The 19,778-nt window shown below is 40.4% G+C and overlaps 1 pseudogene; it reads left to right on the forward strand.

Moving 5' to 3' along the window:
* Positions 1-207: 207 nt before the first annotated feature.
* On the forward strand, positions 208-18,347 carry Gm11387 (annotated as a pseudogene).
* The last annotated feature ends 1,431 nt before the right edge of the window (positions 18,348-19,778 follow it).

Here is a 19,778-nt window from a genome sequence, read left to right on the forward strand (position 1 = left end):
TGGTCCTAAGATCATGTGGAGAGTCCTCTAAGGACCTTGGGGGAGGGTGTCTGCTGACTCCACGCCCAAGGTGACATGGTGCTGGCACCGACCAGAAGGGACTTTTGCTTGTCTTGATTTTTTAAGGTTGGAAATCCTGTTAGCTCCATGAATATTTTCTCTCTGGCAACTTTTAAGGAGTCCTGTCTTCATTTTTATAAGTCAGAGATGACGGACAAAGACCCAGAGGAGTCCAGGAAACACTTAAACACATGGGTCTCCAAATAGACTGAAAGTAAAATGTTCAAGTTACTTAACAGCCTCTATTCTTGGCCTTTCCATTCACCATTCTCTCTTCTTCCTTAATTGTTTCTTCCTTCTTTCCCTTAGACCCCTCCCCCTTAGGCTTGTTATTTCAAAGTCAAATTGAGGCAGAATATCTAGGTCATTAGATATGATTTAGAGCTCAGGGAATTCATGGATATTCTACTCAGACACTTAGATTTTAATATTAGAGCTTGTTTGTTTCTGTAGGACAGAGAGGCTGATATAAATGTCATGAGAACACATCTACCTGATTTTCTGTCTAACACTTTACCTTTGAAGACATATGTGGTTTGCAATGTTCATAGGTTAATTGACTCCACTATTGCTCAGATGAAGATTGATGGATAGGCCTTTCCCATAAGCAGCTCTTTGGTTGCATCTTCCTCCAGTTACTGTTGTCTCAATTCTTACCACCTTTACCTCTGAAGAGGACACCTTTCTGTTTCTACATGTCCTGCTTCAGTTCCTTTACTTATACTTGATGACATTAGACTTGTTTTCCAATTAAGACACTCTGTCAGGACTGCTTAGTTACATTACACTAAAAGAATCTCACATTTGGGATTGAACCTTGTATATTCTGCTATCATGTATGACAGGTCCCAGCATTTGCCTTTGAGATCATTGTGATCATTGTTTGCTATTTGAACCATTCAGATGCCTATGTATCACTAGGTACATTGTTATTTCTTCTAAAATACAGAGTATAAAGAATGAAAATAATTTCATGCATTTTATCAATTATTTGTCCATTTCTTCTTGAAATTTAATGGATTATGTGCTCTTGAGTTCAGACACTAGCAAAAATTATTTTGATTACTAAAATCATATTCCTTAATAGAGAAAACGGAAATCTGTCCTCTTAACTGCATTATCTCTTTGAAGGTAGGATCGCACTCAGAAGTATAGAATAGCAATAGCCTTTCATAATTAACTTTTTATAGTTGGGTCTCTAACATGCTCTGGTAGAATAGAATCCTTTGTCATCATGATGGCCAAGACTACTGGGTTCACAGTGTCAGCTAAAAATGGCACATACAGTGGTGTCAACAGACCAGATGCAGTCACCAGCAAGGACTGAAGACAGGTAGACAAATAAATTGCTACCTCTCTCTCAGACCTTTGTATCTGGCAGGACAGCATTGTGATATCCACACTGGGATGTTTCCTTTTTATTACTTACTCTTTCTGGGAAATGTCCTCATAGACCCCTACAAAGATATGATTATTATCTGATTCCAGACCCAATTAAGATGTCAAAAAACATTAGCCGCACTGGGCAGTAATCATGGTTTCCTCCCACTTCCTCACATTTTCTGCCTGTTTTGTTCTTCATCTTTGAGTCTGTCTTTTTCTTTTCACAACCCTGCTTTCCTTTTGGGACTTACAAGTCTTTCACCATCCTCAGTTTGATGATGTTCTTCCAGTTTGCGTGATCTTAAGTCAAACATGGCTGTTGTTGTTTTGATTTGATTTATTTCTTAATAATGTCTAATCAAAATCCAGCAAATTAGAGCATGTGATGATTAGGTCTGCCCATGTATCAGTTTGTGTCTTACATCTGTATAAAAGGAACCTGAATGAAATTGATGCTTTCTCAAGAGGTCAAATTTCCAGACTTCTTGTCAAATGAGTAGATTAATTTACAGACCAAGGTTGTTCTTGTCAATGCCTTATATTTTCAAGGATATTGGCATCACCAGTTTTACAACAAAACCCACCAGGAAAACACACTTTAAAATAAACAAGGTGAGGAACAATATCCAAAGCTCATGCCTATGTGTTGAAGAACTTGGATAGAAATCTTTAATCAAGAGTGAGTTTTTCAGGGCTCAGTCATAGAGACTGCATAACCTGTTCGGGATGCTAGGATGGATCCTCAGCCCAGAAACAAATACAACAGAAAAATGCAGAAAACCATTTAAAAGAGAAACACAGAAAACTGTTCATATTTCTAAATAAAAGGTGAAACTGCATAGAAAAATAATAGAATATTTGGTGCCCATGTGATTTTGCATTCTGTTTGTAGCTCATACCCCTTGGGAAACTTTTCATAAATCCATTATTTCTAACTCATATAGAAACTGAATTATCCTTTAAGTTCAATAGTTCCAAAACCTAGGTGCTAAGAAAATATGATATATTTCTGGTACATGAGGAAGAGTTAATATAAGCATTTTAACTTATTGGCCAAATTATGATTATTATGCAGTATTTATAGCTTTCTAATACTAAAGCTGAGTGAGAAAAATCTCAGTTTTAATTAAAATGTACTTTGAACTAGCATATATTTTAGAATAGTTTGCCCAATTGTCAGAAGCCATCTAGGAAGGACTAGAGGCATACAAGTAAGCTTTTTGGAAATGATCCATCATCTTGCATGGCTTGTAATGGATACACTCTGAATTACAGGCACATCAGAGATTTTTTTTTTATCCCAGAATTGCTTCTTGCTACTGATATGCCTTTCCTAAAAATATTACATAATGTAATGATTCTCAGGCACTAGCACACCCCATTGGATAGATTTTTCTGCTTATCGATGAAGATGTACTCTGTTGTAGCAATGCTGTGTAGACAAATGTATGATACCATAATTCCTCATATTGACTCTACAGAATTCCTAAATTTATACAATTGGAATCAAATTGTGGAGCTAATAACAGAAAGTGAATGTTTAATTAGGTACTAGTCTTAATGGAAAACTCATGTACAAATTCCTGCCAAAACTCACTTTTTTACTTAAGATGAACCTTTGGAATTTGAAGATGCTTGGAAAACCATATGATCTATTCTCCTAAAAAGGTATAAGTATTAAGAACAACAGTAAGGGAGAGGTTTTTTTCTTATGCATTGGGGCTACTTTCATTCAACAATAAAAATGTAGAACCTTATTTGAGCAATAAAAATTGGAGCTTATATTTCACCCAGACTGACTGAGGTTTTTTCCTATGTAATTGCTTATTAATGAAACTTGTTTGTGGGAGATTTTCCTACACACACACACACACACACGCACACACACACACACACACACACACACACACACACAGACACACATCCATATGTATGTATATATGTGGGGGCTAAGTATGCATGTATATTTGTGGAGTTGACCAGAATGTATGTATCTATGTGCGTGCTTGAACTCTCACTTTTTTTCTTTTCTTTTCTCTCTGGTTCACAAAGAGTTCACAGGCTCCAAGTCTCTCATCTTGCCAGTGAGGTGCTCCTGGCTGGTGTAACAGAGAAAGGAACCCTAGCAATAAATCCTTTACTTAATCCTCTGCTACTAAACCACATGTGTTAATTGCCAGAACACAGTACTTATATATGCACAGAGAATTATAACACAAGTAGGCATTAAATTTTCAGTGCTCATTGAAGCACAGAACAGTAAGAGTTAAGTTTCCAGCACTTAATAAAGCACAGAGAGTTAAAGAGAAAAGAATCCAACAATTTTTAGCCAATAAGCAAGAGTATTAAAATTTCAGAGCTTATAGCTTCGAATACAGTAGGCGCCATAGTCAAAGGTCATCAGGCTTTTGACCTTTATCCATCTCTCTGTCCTACCTCAACCTACTCCCCAGCCTGAGCTTGTCTCTAGCACCCAGTCTCTGTAAAAATGTAATTTAATGCATTTTGGAGCCTCACCATTGCTAAATTCCTCCTTAACCCTACTTTCAATTTTAAAAAATGAATTCATTAGGACATTTGCTTCAATATGGGTCATCTATAGCAAAATTTTATGTTAATGTAAAACTTCAAATAAAAAAAAATCTTCCCAGATGGCCAACACATTTCTGTTTTTAAAATCTAACCCAGGATTTTCAGGACCAAAACAAGAGAATTAAATCATAAATAGTTATACAAAATTCTGTACAGACATTACCCAGATTGTAATGAGTTAACAAGAATTTCATGCTTTGTGATAGATTATCATACTATTATTGCAGCACAGAGATACATGGAAATCCATCCATATAGTCTTCAACTTGTAGTATTTTAACTTGGGACTTTCCTTGCCTCCGATGACCTGTAAGGATATAGCTCAGCCTGTGTTCCTGTGCTCTTGAGAGTACAGAAATATATGATGGACTAGAAGATAATGACCTATCATAGATCTTTGAGCATGTGTGTGCCTATGTCCAGGCTGTTTTTTGAAAGGATGCGCCTGTGCATAGTCCCTTTCACGGCACTATGTAAATATTCCAATCTACTTTATGGTAACTTCTTTAGTTGTTTATAATTTATTATGCTGTATCCTTAGGTATAATTTTTGATCATGTTAAATGGGGAAAATCCCACTTATAGTATGTTTGTCAGTTTTCCATTAATATAAAAAAAAACTGCCCAAGATGGTCAACATAAAATGAGGAAATGATTATTTGGGCTCATTACTCCAGGTTGTGGTGATGCAGTACATCTCGATGGAAATAAGACTTGTTCACCTCACGTCAGTCAGGAAACAAAAGAGAGAAACAGGAAGTGGCTACAGTGCCAATGTATCTTTCAGGGGCATCACTTCACTGTTGCCTAGATGTTCAGCCCCTCAGAGGCTTGGAGGTAGGGAGTAGGAAAGCACAGAATCAATAGCATAGACTCCAGGAACCAGATAAGAGGCAGAAGCAGACTCATTTATTGCAATAATAATGAGTGCATTTACATCCTCTGTCCATGCCCCCTTGGTCAATAGCAGCTGGTCAAATAACTGATCAATGCTCTGACTTTGTTCATCTCTGGGTATCAGGCAGGATTGAGGGTTAGTAAGTATAGAAGCACCTGATGCACATGTATGGGCCGTTGTAGCCTGCTAGTCTGAGCATGCTGACTAACTTTTTCTACATATCCACACTTTTTCATTTTTAAATGAAAGTTGGCAGCTCAGTGGGAGCCAGAGCTCTGACCCTGTTGACTCTACCTGAGGGGTAATTAGGATAGGGAACTGTGCCTCTCTTAGTTTGCCCCATCTATTGGGGTCTTACCCGTCATTGACTACCAGCTCTACAAGGTCAGCCTCTCTGGAGAGCATGTGCAGGTGAAGTAGATCAGTCTATTGGGAAGTTATTTCTATCTCTGAGGACCATGCCTTTATAACCTTGGAAGGAGGACCCTGTTCAGGGCATTCCAGGCCACTCAAGACTTGAAGTGTGGTCTTATTGATTGAGTGCTGATGATACATGCTGCATAAGACAAATAGAGAGAATGATTACTAACAATAGAATACCCCCTAAGATTGTGTGAGTGACTATCAAAGAGGATCAAAGAGCCTTTTAATGTTGCCCCATACTTTAGTGATAAAGCTTACTTCAAAGACATAGCCAGAGGTCTGGTGAAATCTAAGTTATTTGTTTGTTCCCCAGAGATTATAGAATAATTGAGGAACTTGCTGGACCACATCCCATTAATATAATGGGCCAACTTCAGCTTCTTTGAGGTGGAATTGTGAACTTGGTAGGGTTTCAGGCAGAAATAGCTAAACCTAGGGTCACATGGAAGAAGAGACATAGCCTATACAATTTCAAGTTCTTCTGAAAACAGTCAACCTGTTGTTGTAAAGTATGGATGGCCTTGTAAAGATGTTGGTTAAGCATTTTCTGTGCCTTGAGATGCTATCTACTGTATCTGCCATTGTTGCAGTTTGTGTCAAGGCCCCTGCCACTGGAGTTGCCACTGCTACAGCTGGCAAGATGTTGGTGATGATGGCCACAGAGATGTCAAAATCACATTTGATCCACCATAAAAGTTGTAGGTTATTTTAAGACATCAATGTGATAGCATGAAAATGATTTGCATTAGTCACAGGAATCCAATCATCAACAGGTTTACATGAGAGGATAGCCAGTTTGACATGGTAAAAACAGCACACTACTAGATGGCATTGTGTCTTAGAACAGTTCAAAACTTCTTGGATGTCTGATGCATTTATGAGAAGAAAGAACATGGGATGAACACACACTGGGGTAGAAGGCCAATTAATCTGAGAGGCCATAAAGATTTTTACATTCATACCATCACCAGCCAAATGAGTAAATGTCCCATTAAAGTACTACCACCCCTAACGAGGAAGAGGGGCCTCAGCTCAATATATCCAAGGACACCACTAAGGTTCCAGTTTCCAGGAATGTTATCATATCAAGTCTGTTTTATGGCTGTAGGGCTGATCTTCATCCAGTACAAAGTGCCATAGCCCTCAGGTATAGGAGATCACAATTGGAATCTTTGGAGTTAGCAGCATGTACCCTAAAGTCCTGGACTCAGCGGGAGGGGGAAATGGGTTGACAATATTCCTATGGGTTTGGTAGTTTGACTGTCATGGATAGTCTATTTGTAAGGGGACAGTGAGGGGAAGCAGGGTGGTAAATACCCTGCTGATGTAGAGATGAAGCTTTGCTGCCATAGAGATGAATGCCAAGGAAAAGTATCTCCCTCCCCAGACCTTCCCTGCAGTTTTATTGCCATGAGAATCCCCTGCTGTGAGACTCATATATTAGATATATAGGAGCACCTTGATTTCTATCACAAAACAGATAGTCCTAGTCATAAGCCAAGTGCCAGTAATCATCTGAGCTGCATTATAGGATCCATGAATAATGCCTATTTTGGCATTATTCATAAAATGTACATGGTATGTGAGGGAACCTGAGTCAGTAGGCAATAACAGGGGTGGCAATGGCACAATGACTCACAACTCCTCACTCATACCATGAGTGAGTAGAATGTGGAGAAGGGTCAGACTCCCCTAGCATGCATGGGGGGACTTGTGAGGTCCTCCATGGCAGGTCTCACACCCTTGACCTCCACCCATATTGGCACTATGAAATTTGGGGAGAAACACAAACATAGCCTCACTCTCATGTCAGAAGCAGAGAGGGAAGCTGCCAATGTGAGGTCAGGGTCAAGGTATCTCTCCACCTAACCAGGAGAGGAGTGCTGCTGGACAATGAGGCCCAGTGTTTATGGTAAGGTTAAGGCCCTTATCATCAAAGGTAAGAAAATTCATGTAGAAAAGCACTTCCACAAATGCAGGATGTAGGGCACGCTTAGCCTCAGATTATATGACCTTTGCTAATAGTGCTTTCAGAAATCTGTTGGTACTCTCCCCAATGGTCTTCCTTTGTGGATTGTAGAGAACGCCAAAGGTGTGATCAATTTTCAAGGAATTCAGAACTTCAGAAGTTATATAGAAGAGTAGGCAGAGCTGTTATCAGTTTTTAGGGCCCAAAGCACTTTAGTAGCATGGCTAACTAAGGGACTTAATTATATGGGAAGCTTTTTTTTTTCTTTTTTTTGGCAAGGGCCAGAACATAGAATTAAGAAGACAGGTATCTACTATTACATAGTGGAAGTTCCCAAATGGAAGGTAGTGAGTAATGTCCATCAGCAATGTGGTGTTGGGTAATAAACATCTGGAATTCACTCCCCCCACCCATTATTAAGAGATCTCAGGGTTCAGAGACACACAGGTGGCACAGAAATGAGTCAGATCTTTGCATTGAGACATTGAGATCCCTGGTATATATGGTGAAGGCTCTGTGGGAATAGGTAACATTGTTGGTGCAGTGTCCAGGACTGTTCCAGGAGATCAAGATCCACAATTATAATCATTCAGTCCTTGTGACCATTCCCCTGAGCCAAGATCCTGGGTACCCTGAATGAAACCTAATGTGGGAAATATACCAAAGATATGCCTATTGTCATTGAAGTTCCCGGAGTGTGATGATTGTCAGATAGAGGAGGTTCAAGCATTCTATAATCTTGGAGAAGGAGGGTGTATGGGCCACCTAAACTGTATACTGGCTATCAGAAAAAAAATGTTTTTTGTTTTTTTTGGGGGGGGGGGGATTTATTAGGATTTATTTTTTATTAGATGTTTTCTTTATTTACATTTCAAATGTTATCTCTTTTCCTCGTTTCCACTCCCCAAACCCCCATCCCCTCCCCCATCCCCCTGCTCACCAACCCACCCACTCCTGCTTCCTGGCCCTGGCATTCCCCTATACTGGGGCATATAACCTTCAGAGAACCAAGGACTTCTCCTACCACTGATGAACAACTAGGCCATCCTCTGTTTCATATACAGCTAGAGCCATGAGTCCCACCATGTGTTTTCTTTGATTGGTGGTTTAGTCCCAGGGAGCTCTGGGGGTACTAGTTAGTTCATGTTGTTGTTCCTCCTAGGGGGCTGCAAACACCTTCAGCTCCTTGGGTACTTTCTCTTGCTGCTCCATTGGGGACCCTGTGCTCTGTCCAATGGATAGCTCTGGGCATCCACTTCTGTATTTGTCAGGCACTGGCAGAGCCTCTCAGGAGACAGTTATATCAGGTTCCTGTCAGCAAGATCCTGTTGGCCTCCACAATTGTGTCTGGTTTTAGGAGTTGTATATGGGATGGATTCCCAGGTGGGACAATGTCTGGATGCTCATTCCTTCAGACTCTGCTTACATTTTGCCTCTGTAACTCCTTACATGGTTATTTTGTTTCTCCTTCTAAGAAGGATCAAAGTATCCATACTTTGATCTTCCTTCTTGAGTTTCATGTGGTTTGCGAATTGAATATTGGGTATTCTGAGCTTCTGGGCTAATAACCACTTATCAGTGAGTGCATATCATGTGTGTTCTTTTGTGATTGGGTTACTTTACTCAGAATGATATCCTCCAGATCCATTCATTTCCCTAAAAATTTCATAAATTCATTGTTTTTAATAGCTGTGTAGCACTCAATTGTGTAAATTAAGTAATTTTCTGTATCCATTCCTCTGTTGAGGGACATCTGAGTTCTTTTCAGCTTCTTGCTATTATAAATAAGGGTGCTATGAACATAATGGATCATGTGTACTTATTACATGCTGGAGCATCTTCTGGGTATATGCCCAGGGGTGGTATAGCTGGGTCCTCAGGTAATATTATGTCCATTTTTCTAGAAACCACCAAATTGATTTCCAAAGTGGTTGGGTCAAACTACTGGGGAAGAGGAGGGGTTGCTATGAGGCTCAATTATGAAGGGGAGTAGTCACCTGTCCTAGAGCAGGTGGTTGTCTGATGTCATGGGAACCCCAGTCACCGTCACTTGAGACCTAATTGAATCCAACCAGAGTGACTGTGAGTACCTTAGACAGAAACACAAAATTATTTTTATCTAGCTCTCAATTGTAGATTTTTCTGACCACCACCTGTGTCTTAAGGGCAGGGCAGATGGTCCATTCAAATTCGGAATTGATCTTGTGCAGGGAACAGTAGGCTTGGTATATCCACACCAGAGGACAATCCTGCCAAAGTACCCCCAATATGTCATTTACAGTCCACAGGATTATAGTCAACAGAAGTTTGGAGAGACTATGTAACTCCAGAGAGGCAGATGCCAGCAGGGTATGACCATTTGCTTGAGGAACACCTTTGCCACTGTCATACATCTGATTAGTGAGGAGACACTAGAGTGACCTTCCAGGAGGGAAAACAATCCTTGAATATCCTGGGGGGAATAGGCAGGAAAGGTTTGAGTAAATTATGAGTCCCACATAGCTTTTGCAGCTCTGCCATGGAGTATAGTTTCTTAGTTTTGACATCAAATGACAGAGTCCGAATTTTTTGGTAATTGAGAATTACATAAAAAGGAATAGACTGCAATTTTTTTAGGCACAACCTTTAGATTGTGCCTAGCTAAATCTCTTAGCATAATAACAGAGGCATCCTGTAGGTGTCTTGAGTCAGGGTGAGCTACCAGGATATCAGCCATGTAATAAATAAGGAGGACTTCCTTGAGGATATTACAGAGCGCCTCTGCCACATATAGTTGGCGAATAATGGGGCTTTTCCATCACCTGTGGTAATATAGTCCATTGATACCTAGAGGCAGGTTTATGCATATAAGGTTCTCACACTGTAAAGACCAAGTGGTACCTGTCATCAGGGGCAAGAGGGATTTGGAAGGAACAATTTTTTATGTCTAGGACTATGATGTGGCACTGGGGTGAGGCAGGCCAGGCTGTGAAGTGCCCATCTTTTCCATTTGCTCATTAATGGCACAAAAGTTTCACAGCCATGTATAGTGGCCTGATTTCATGTGAACAACAAAGATGGGTGTATTACATCAGCTGGTGAGAATTTTAAATGGCCAAGGTTAAGTTGTCCCTTGATCAGCTCCTTGAGAGTCAAGAGCTTTGGTTTCAGTAGGTACCATTGCTCCACCCAGGTGTAATTGTCCAATAGCCAGGAAAGGGCTATCAGGGTGCATATTTGTAGCCCTGTGGGCTTGTGGTTTGGCAATGGCCTCTAGAATTGAGGATGAACTAGGATGAGTCATTAAAGATGAAGAGATACAGGAAACCTTCACATTAAATCCTGCACTCTCCTTTCCTGCACAGAACCAGAGCAGTTAGAAATCCCTCCCCATGATGACACCCCACCATGGGCAAATGAAAGCCTTGGCAAATGAAACACACAAAAAGCAGCATACCCTAGCCTCCACATCACTGAAACTCACACCCCCTTTTGATTAGGATCCAACATTTCTCTGGTGCACGTGGCTCCTGCCAAAACAAACAAACAAACAAACAAACACAGGAGTCAATATCCTTAAAACGATAAAAGCCCATTCTTTAAAGATTTATTTATTTATTATATGTAAGTACACTGTAGCTGTCCTCAGACACTCCAGAAGAGGGCGTCAGATCTTGTTACAGATGGTTGTGAGCCACCATGTGGTTGCTGGGATCTGAACTCCGGACCTTCGGAAGAGCAGTCGGGTGCTCTTACCCACTGAGCCATCTCACCAGCCCCCAAAAGCCCATTCTTAAACTATAAAAAAGACTATAAGTGTTCGCAGATAGCTGTGACCTGTTTATACAAATAAACCAACTTCTGATATCACAATTTACTTTTCCCAGGTCAAAAAGTCCCTTTCCAGCTGCACATGCTGTATGAACAAATGATATCAGGTTTGAAGGACAACATTTCTTTACCCTCTCACATAATTTCAAGATTTGGAAACCCCTGCTTGCATTTTTTCCTTATAACCCCCCCCCCCTTCACATAGACCTGGGGGTTCACTCTCCTTTCTATCCCATCAGGAAGGTTGGTGGCCCAAGCTCGAGCTTAAATAAAGACCCTCATACAATTACATCGTGTTGTGATTCCTGGTGGTCTTTTGTGGGGTTTAACAATATGTGTACAATGGGTATAGGTTGTCCCAATAGGCATCACATCACCATAAAAGGCACAATCATGTGCTGTTATTACAGTGCCCATATCCTCCAGAAAGTCTCTGCCCCATAGGTTATTAGGCACATCACCTGTAATAGGGGTAGTTGACCCCTGATTGCCATCAAGATTTTCCCAGTATACCAGTCATACAGTAGTTATGGTTGAGTGCTTGCCTCCCACACTTCTTATAGTGGGACCAAGACTGAACTTCTAGTAAGGGAATCTTAAAGCCTCATTCTACATCAATACAGTGGCATCAGCTCTGGTATCCTTGACTCCCTTGACGGTCTGCCCATTGAGGTGGATGCTCATTATGGGGAAGTAGGGAAATACTGGTAGGGTTCAGAATACTTTTGAGGAGCATGGTTTTTTATTGGTGGGGCTGAAGGTTACCCATCTTGGAATTTAACAAAAGAGGTAGTTGGGTTTCTGCAGACCTGCAGTCCTTAGCACAGTGGAAGCCTTTGTTGCACTTGAGGCAATGCATGCTCAGGGGGGAATTAGGACAGCCCCCCCCCCCATAGGTGCCTGGTCTTACACCACCCCCAGCTGCTCTGTAAGGTGAAGTCTTGGGATTGGAGGGCCTCTGCCAGTTAGCCAGAAGTACAAGGCAGTCAAGGCTACAGTTGCACCTAGGTGGGGGTCAAGATTGCCTGTGGCCAAGACTCACTTATGGATGTCCTCATTGCAGACAGCAACCATCATATTGAAGGTAGAGGCACTGAGACCTTCCCAAGTCAATTGCTTAATGAACATATCTTAGATGGGACCAGAGTCCACCTGTCTCTCCACAGCCTTCAAGTCCCAGGTCAGGAAGTCCATGATGGGCTCCCCTACTTGCTGAATGAAGTTGCAGAAGTACACAGATGGGCCCTGAATGTTGGCTCAGAAACCTAGTGGAAATAAGCATATTGACCTACAAGATACTGGGCAGCCAAATCAATAAATTTATCGTGCCCCACTATCATGTCTAAGGAAACATTGGTGCTGCCTGAATGTTATCACAGGCTAGAGCCTCAGGGTGGTCCTCATAAGCAGACTGCCAGTTCACAAATATTGATGGTTCCAGAAAAGCCTTGAGAAGTCATATTGTTTTTGGAGTTGCATAGGACATTGTTTCAGGACCTGCTCAAAGTAGAGTGAATTGGGTCCCAATTCATTTGCTGTTTTTCTAATCAGTAAGGGGGATGGGTATCCATGGTTGCATACCTGCATTGGGTCTGAGATTGACAGGTATATCTCAGCTCAGGGCCTACACAGTGGGAGAGCAAGTGGGGAAGAGTTCCAAAGATCACTTTGGGCAGCAGCAAAGGTCATGAGTATGATAGCATAGCATGGGCAGGGTATATTTCCCTCAGTTCCAGCTTCCTACATCTCACACCACTGGTACTTGGGGAAGGGTGCAAAGAGCATAAGAGGCTCCCTATAGTAGGGTCAGCACAAGGAATCTTGTCTGAGGGAGTGTAGAGATGAATCCTCCTCCTCCTCAGAGGGGTGGGGAACCACCTGCATTCCCTAGAGATGGTAGTAGGATGCCATGGAGAGATTAGTACTGGTTTCTTACTGACAAAGATTATTTTGTTCTATACCTACCTCCTCAGGAGAGGAGGAGTTGGGATTTGCTAGGATGGCCAGGAAAATTGGGACAAGTGAGAGAGGACAAAGAAGAGTACTCTCATCCACAAATTGGGGTCCCACTATTTCTCAGGTAAGACCAAGGCACCAGAATTGTGTTCTCATTTCAAAATCCCTAATGGTCTAGAGTTTAGCCTTTAGGCCTCAGGTAACCAAAAGAGTGGTTTTTTTGTTTTTGTTTTTTGTTTGTTTGTTTGTTTTGGGGTTTTGTTTTTGTTTTTTTGTTTTTGTTTTGACAGGATTTCTCTGTGTAGCCTTGGCTGTCCTGGAACTCACTGTAGACCAGGCTGGCCTCGAATTCAGAAATCTGCCTGCCTCTGCCTCCCAAGTCCAAAAGAGGTTTTAATGCCTGGATTGGGGGTTCTTAAAATGAGAGGGGAGACTTCCCAATACTTTGCCAGCAAAACAAGATGAATTTCCACAGACAAACAAAACTATTACCAAAAAGAGAGAAAATGGATCAGATCCAAATGTCTTGTGGAACTTCCACAGCTCCTTAGGCTATAGCCCTGTGCCCACAAAGTGTCTCCATGCAGGAAAGAGCCATGGGGGGGGGGTGTGGAAATTCCTGGTTCCATCTCCTCGGGATTCAGGCCTTATGTTGAGATACAGGGTAAATTGAAACTAAAAGCACATACCCTATGCAAATGGACAGATACAGATGGATAAAGAATGCCAAAGGAGCCCTCTAATTTACTTAAAAGAGTCATATACCAAAAACTAAAAAGGGTCTATCTTCCCACGAATCAACTAAAAAGTGGGTACTGAGACCATGAAGGAAGGACGACCTTAGGGCCACAATTGTGAGAACAAATGAAGATTGATTCAAGGACTTTGGACTCAGGGTGAAAATCAACTCTCAGAAAGCAATAGATGCGAGCAAAACGAGCACTCAATCCAATGGGAGTCTATAGGGTTCCCTGTTCTGGTGACAGATGTTGCCCAGGGCTCAGCCCCTCAGTATGGTCCTTGCAGGTAGTGGCTAATAGGATAGAGAATCAATGACATAGACTCCAAGAGACAGGTTAGAAGAAGCAGCAGACTTGTTTGTTTTAGTAATGGGGAGTGTATTTATACCCTCTGCCCATGTCCCCGTGGTCCATAACTGCTCCTCCTGTGCAGCTGGTACCATCCAATTGGCTGCCCTGGTCCCAAGTTCTGTCTTTGTTTGTTTGCTGGTATCAGACATGTTCCAGGGTTAGTAAGTGCAGAAGTGCATGTGTACATGTGGGCCATTGCTGTCTGCTAGTCAGAGCACACTGACTCACTCCTAAACTTTCTCCCATTAGTTCTTACTTCCTAAAGGTTTGACCAGCTCCCTGTAGTGCTACCCTGTGGACAAATGCTTTGGAACATGAGTCTTTGTGAATCATTTTAAACATGAGGAGCACTTTGAAACATTAATATTTCAATGACACATTTCTCTTGTTGTGTATATAACATGATTTTTCCTAGTTAATCCCTGCCCTAATTGTCTCTTTTGAACTTGACACAAGCTTCAACCATTTGAAAAGAACTCTACGTGGGGTAATTGTCTCTATAACATTATCCTAGAGGCAAGTCTGTTGGGAACTTTGTTGATTAATCATTGATGGAGTAGGTCCAACAACACCGTGAATGTGCCAACACTGGGCAGTCATACTAAGTTGTGTGAATAAAAATCAGGCTGAGAAAGCCAAGAGGACCTAGCTAATAAGTGGCATTCCTCCATGGTTTCTAACTGATCTCCCACTCTGACTTCATATTATGATCGAATGTAATGTGAGAGGCTTAATATGAAATAAAACCTTTCCTCCCCAAGTTGTTTTTGGTCATGGTGTTTTATCACAGAAGTAGAAACGTAAATAAAACAGGCCCATATCTACTCAAAGTCAATTATTTAATGAAAGCACAAAGATGACAGACTTTGCATATGTGTACATTGGAACATGAATATTGTTTTTATTGTGAGTGCAGAAAACACTGCTGGAATAAACTGCATCTCATTAGGAAACCTGACCTCTCTCAGTGATATATTTTATGTCATGTATTTATCTATTCAGAATGATAAAAAGCCAGTATAGGTGATGTGGAAGAAAGACAGATTTAACCTTGCCTATGTGAAGCAATCCAGGCAAAATTACTGGTAATGCTCTCTGAGGGCATGAAACTGAGCTTGGTAGTCCTGTTCCTGTTTGATATTGTGGACCTCAGCAAGGTGAGCCAGGAGATTCTGTAGATTCACCACTCTAAATATCATTGAGAAGAATCTAATATCCCCTATGCCCTTTCTCATTAGATGAGAGCACAATGTTTTCACCCTGGAAACTTCCATATCTGGGTATGATACAGACACAGTTTTGAGCTATGCACAGTAACAGGACTTTGGGAATCAAAGCAATGTCCAAGATATCCATTGTGGGCTGTGTGAACTTGCCACATGACATAATTTTATCACTAGAATGTATGAGGACTGCTTGGTAGGATGAATTAAGGACAACTAAGGTACAAAGTGAGCACATGCCACAGACCCTCTGGGTCCCTGGTCTGTGTGGAATGGGATTTCTTAAGCAGATGGGCAAAGAGTTGGAGTGACAGACAGACAAACACACAAGGGAGGTGTTGAATCTGAATATAATTTTCCAGTCGAGCCTCAGACATTTTATAATACAGAGGAACTTGCAAATCATAACAGAATAAGGCACATTGAATTTTCCAGGTGCAAAAGGAGTAACTTCAAAAGGAACCAGATAAATGTTTAACACTAGAGATTACCACAGATGCATGGGGAGTGACTTCAAAGGGAATTTGTAGGGACAAGATAAATGTTTACATTAGGGATAACAAGCCCTGCCTAGGATCAGCTTAGTGCCAGGCAGGAATTTCACACTTAGTACCAGGGGCTTGTTAACTCTTGACATGCCTCAAGAATAATGTAGTGTCACTAACCCCAAAATTCTCTAGGCCTAGTTAAATTATCTAGTCTGAAGGATCCTCATTTATCAGTATAGTATATTAATTTGTTCTTGGCATGGGATGTAGTCTGTAATATGAATTTCTATCTCAGTGAGAATTCCAGACTCTTTCTGCAGACAACTGAATTGATGGCTAGTGCTTTATTGTTTTATGGTAGTGCTTAATTAGTTACTGAATAGGTTAAACTCCTTGCTGCTATCTGGAATCTAAGAACACTGGGAAAAGGCTTTAGCTATGTTAGAATACAATCTTAAAAGGCATTTACTATAAGGTAATACTTAATAGAGTGCACGTAAATCTATACACTAGACTAACGTGGTGGAAATTTGATTATTATGGGTTAGGGAAAAAAATGCCATAACTCCGGGAGGGAAATTTCCATGGAACTCTTATCCTCGTGAAACAGCTTCCAGGCTTTTCGCCTGTCAAACTGACCCAAACTGGAGAGCTGACTTTCACCAGACATCCAGGAGGAGAGTCCTAGAAATTCATTTCTCATGAGCAGCTTTTTGGCATTTCTGCCTCACAAGCTGACTCCACCAGAGTGCCCTGGCAAGCACAGTACTTGGAAGCTATCCCCCTTTGTAAATATAATCCATATCATTATCTTTGTTAGAATTTTTTTAATATCTGAGAACATAAAATTGAAAGAAAAAATTGTCCTTTATCCTAACAAAGAGGAATGAATTATGTGCAACAGGGAGGACAGAGTCAGGCATGTTGGTCTTCCTTGCAGTTGGATTTTCCACAGTGTGTAAACTAGCCTCTAAATGTTTGGCAGTGGACTGCTCATAACCTTAAGAGTAGTTATAAGCAGAAGAGCCTCTTGGCTCTAAGCATCCAACTGCCTAAGTGTGACATCTCTTCTCTAGGGTGAGTTAGTTTTTCTTTTTAATATTATTTATTTATTATTATTTATATGACTACACTGTAGCTGTCTTCAGACACACAACAGAAGTGTGCATCAGATCCCAAGACAGATGGTTGTGAGCCACCATGTGTTTTTCTGTAATTGAACTCAGAACCTCTGGAAGGGCAGTCACTGCTCTTAACTACTGAACCATCTCTCCAGCCTGAATCAGTTTTTTTTTTTTTTTATCACTGACAAAATGTCAAATATAAATTACCCAGAGGGGAGAATTGTATTGGCTCACTCTTTCATATGATTCATTTCATGTTATCTGACCCTATCATTGAGTTCCATGGTGGCAGGTTATATGGCAGAGAAAACAGACATTTTAGAAAAAGGAAGCAGAGAAATGTGAAGGGACATAGGATGACCTTGAGTGGTATACCTTCAGTGACAACTTCCTTAATTCAGCTAGACCCATATCATGCAAAAACAAATTAATGCCTCTCAATCAATGATTCTGAATGGGAGACTTTGGGTATAATTTTATATTCAAGCCAAAACACCCCCCCCCCCAAAAAAAGTAAAGGAAACAAACTCTTGGTAAGATTCACAGCAAGAGTCCATTATTTTCCAATTTTTAATATTTTAGAAGCAAATTATATTCCATCAAAAGTCAGGCTAGATCAACAAAACTAAAACAAACACAACCTAAATCATAAACCACTTGGAAATGGAAATATTTCAAAATAAAAGGTATTTCAAAAGTGATTTAGGAAAGGACAACCAGGTCTTCATATCCTAGACTACATGGCCTCCATGCACATCAGGGAAACCACACACAAGATAACAGGTCAATGGGACTCTCACTCTGCCTGGCTGTGTGAATATGTAGTGTCCATATGTGGTGATAGAGGGGACTGTGAACAGGAGGGCTTGTGTGCCTCTAGGGAAGACCTCAACTATGAATCTGAAAGTCTCTAACTCTCCTTTGTCAGGTGGAAAACAGGGATAAGTGAACAGAATGGACAAGCTAAACTTTATGAAGAAAACTGATATTAAAGTTTTCCTTCCAAAATTTAAACTGCAAGTGGATTATGACATGGAGTAGGTGTTTCAGTACTTGCAAACAGTAGATGTCTTCCAAGAGGGCAATGCTGACTTACCAGCAATGTCTCCAGGGAGAAACTTGTGTCTGTCCAAGTTTGTTGCCAAGAATGTTGTGGAGGTCAATGAGGAAGGCACAGAGGCTGCAGCAGAATCAGCCATGTTATTTTCAAAGTGTGCATTCATACCATCGGTCCCAGTGTTCTATGATGACCACCCCTCCTTCCTTTTCTTCATCAGGCACAACAAAAGCAACAGCTTCTTGTTTTTTTGGCAGATTCTCATCTCCATAAAGGCACATTTACTATGTGAAGAGAGTTCACACTTTAGCATCTCCACCACTCCCACAGCTCTGCGAAGATGGGCAAATGGAAAACCATGTTCCAAGATGAAGGCAATTTCTTCCTGTCAGCCTACACTTATGATGCCCACATTCAGTTCCCCCTGTCCTGACATTCATCTGTGCCCTTTGCCAGGTTATAAGACCGCAGAGTGTTTCATGTTATGTGATTAACAGACCAATTGATTATTCAAATATCAAAAGGTCAGTCATGAAAACATATACATACAATATTATATAGACTGAGAAGGTTGCATTCATGTATTTAGAAATTCTCATGCACCCACACATGAATGTAACAACAAAAGAGGGCTCGTGAACTTGAAAGAGGGCAGGGAGGGGTGGATTTGGAGGACTTGAAGGAAAAGGTAAAATGATGTAATTGTACTATAATCTCAAAATATAAAATGAATAATTTTTAAACATATAAAATTATAAGAATACCCCCTAAAGTGTAGGAGTTGGTCAGGGATATCTAGTTATAGTTTTTTCCCTCCATGTGGAAAGAAATATTTGATGTGGCTTCTTTTTTTCTAGTATGTAAAGTCATCTAGTTTTAAGTTTTAATTTTTTAGTTTCTCCTTTCTCAGAAACTCACTGTGGGAAGAATCTGTAACCACTTCTGAATTGTTTTCATGTTAAAAGGCCCACCTCTGTCTAAGAGTAGCTTCATTTAGATTTTACTTGATTTTTATGGGATATTTAGTACTTTTTAAGACACTAATAAGGGTTTTTGAGAAGCAGTAGGACTTAGATTTAGAAGAACTAATGCAAGTGTCTTGGGATAAGGATCTGAAAGATTTAGCCACTTTTGATAAGTAATGTGATTGATCAATTTGGTCAATAATCTAGTTAACCAAATATCCCAGAAACAAAGAAAGTTTTGTATAATAAGAGAAATTATTACAAAACAGTTTAAATATTTGTAATGTGGGAGTAAAGCCTGTAAATTGCTGATTCTCTGTGAAAGGATCTCTCCTGTTGTTCTGATAGTGTTTACCAGGCTGCTGGAAGCTCTTCTAAAGTTCAAAAACAGCATAAACATTTTAATAAAAAAAATCCAACCACAGAATTTTAGATGATTCATCTAGTAAAATAATAAAACAATTTTTTACTTCAAGCCAGTTTCCTGTAAATCTTATGAATAAAACCAAATTAAAGAAATTTCTTTGTTGTGAATAGAGATTCAGATATCAGTATTATCACAGAGCACAGTATTTTTATCTGAGGAATTTTAATAACATTTAATCATAATTAGTTATGTCCATTTAACCTTTACTTATGCTTTAATTTTCTTAATCTTTTGCAATATACTTGCACCTTTTAGCTCTGTTTTCATTTATTTTAACAAACTTTCTTCTTAGGACAAAATCTCCTTATAAAA

Source organism: Mus musculus, chromosome 13, assembly GCF_000001635.26.
Source record: "Mus musculus strain C57BL/6J chromosome 13, GRCm38.p6 C57BL/6J".
Classification (NCBI taxonomy): Eukaryota; Metazoa; Chordata; class Mammalia; order Rodentia; family Muridae; genus Mus; species Mus musculus.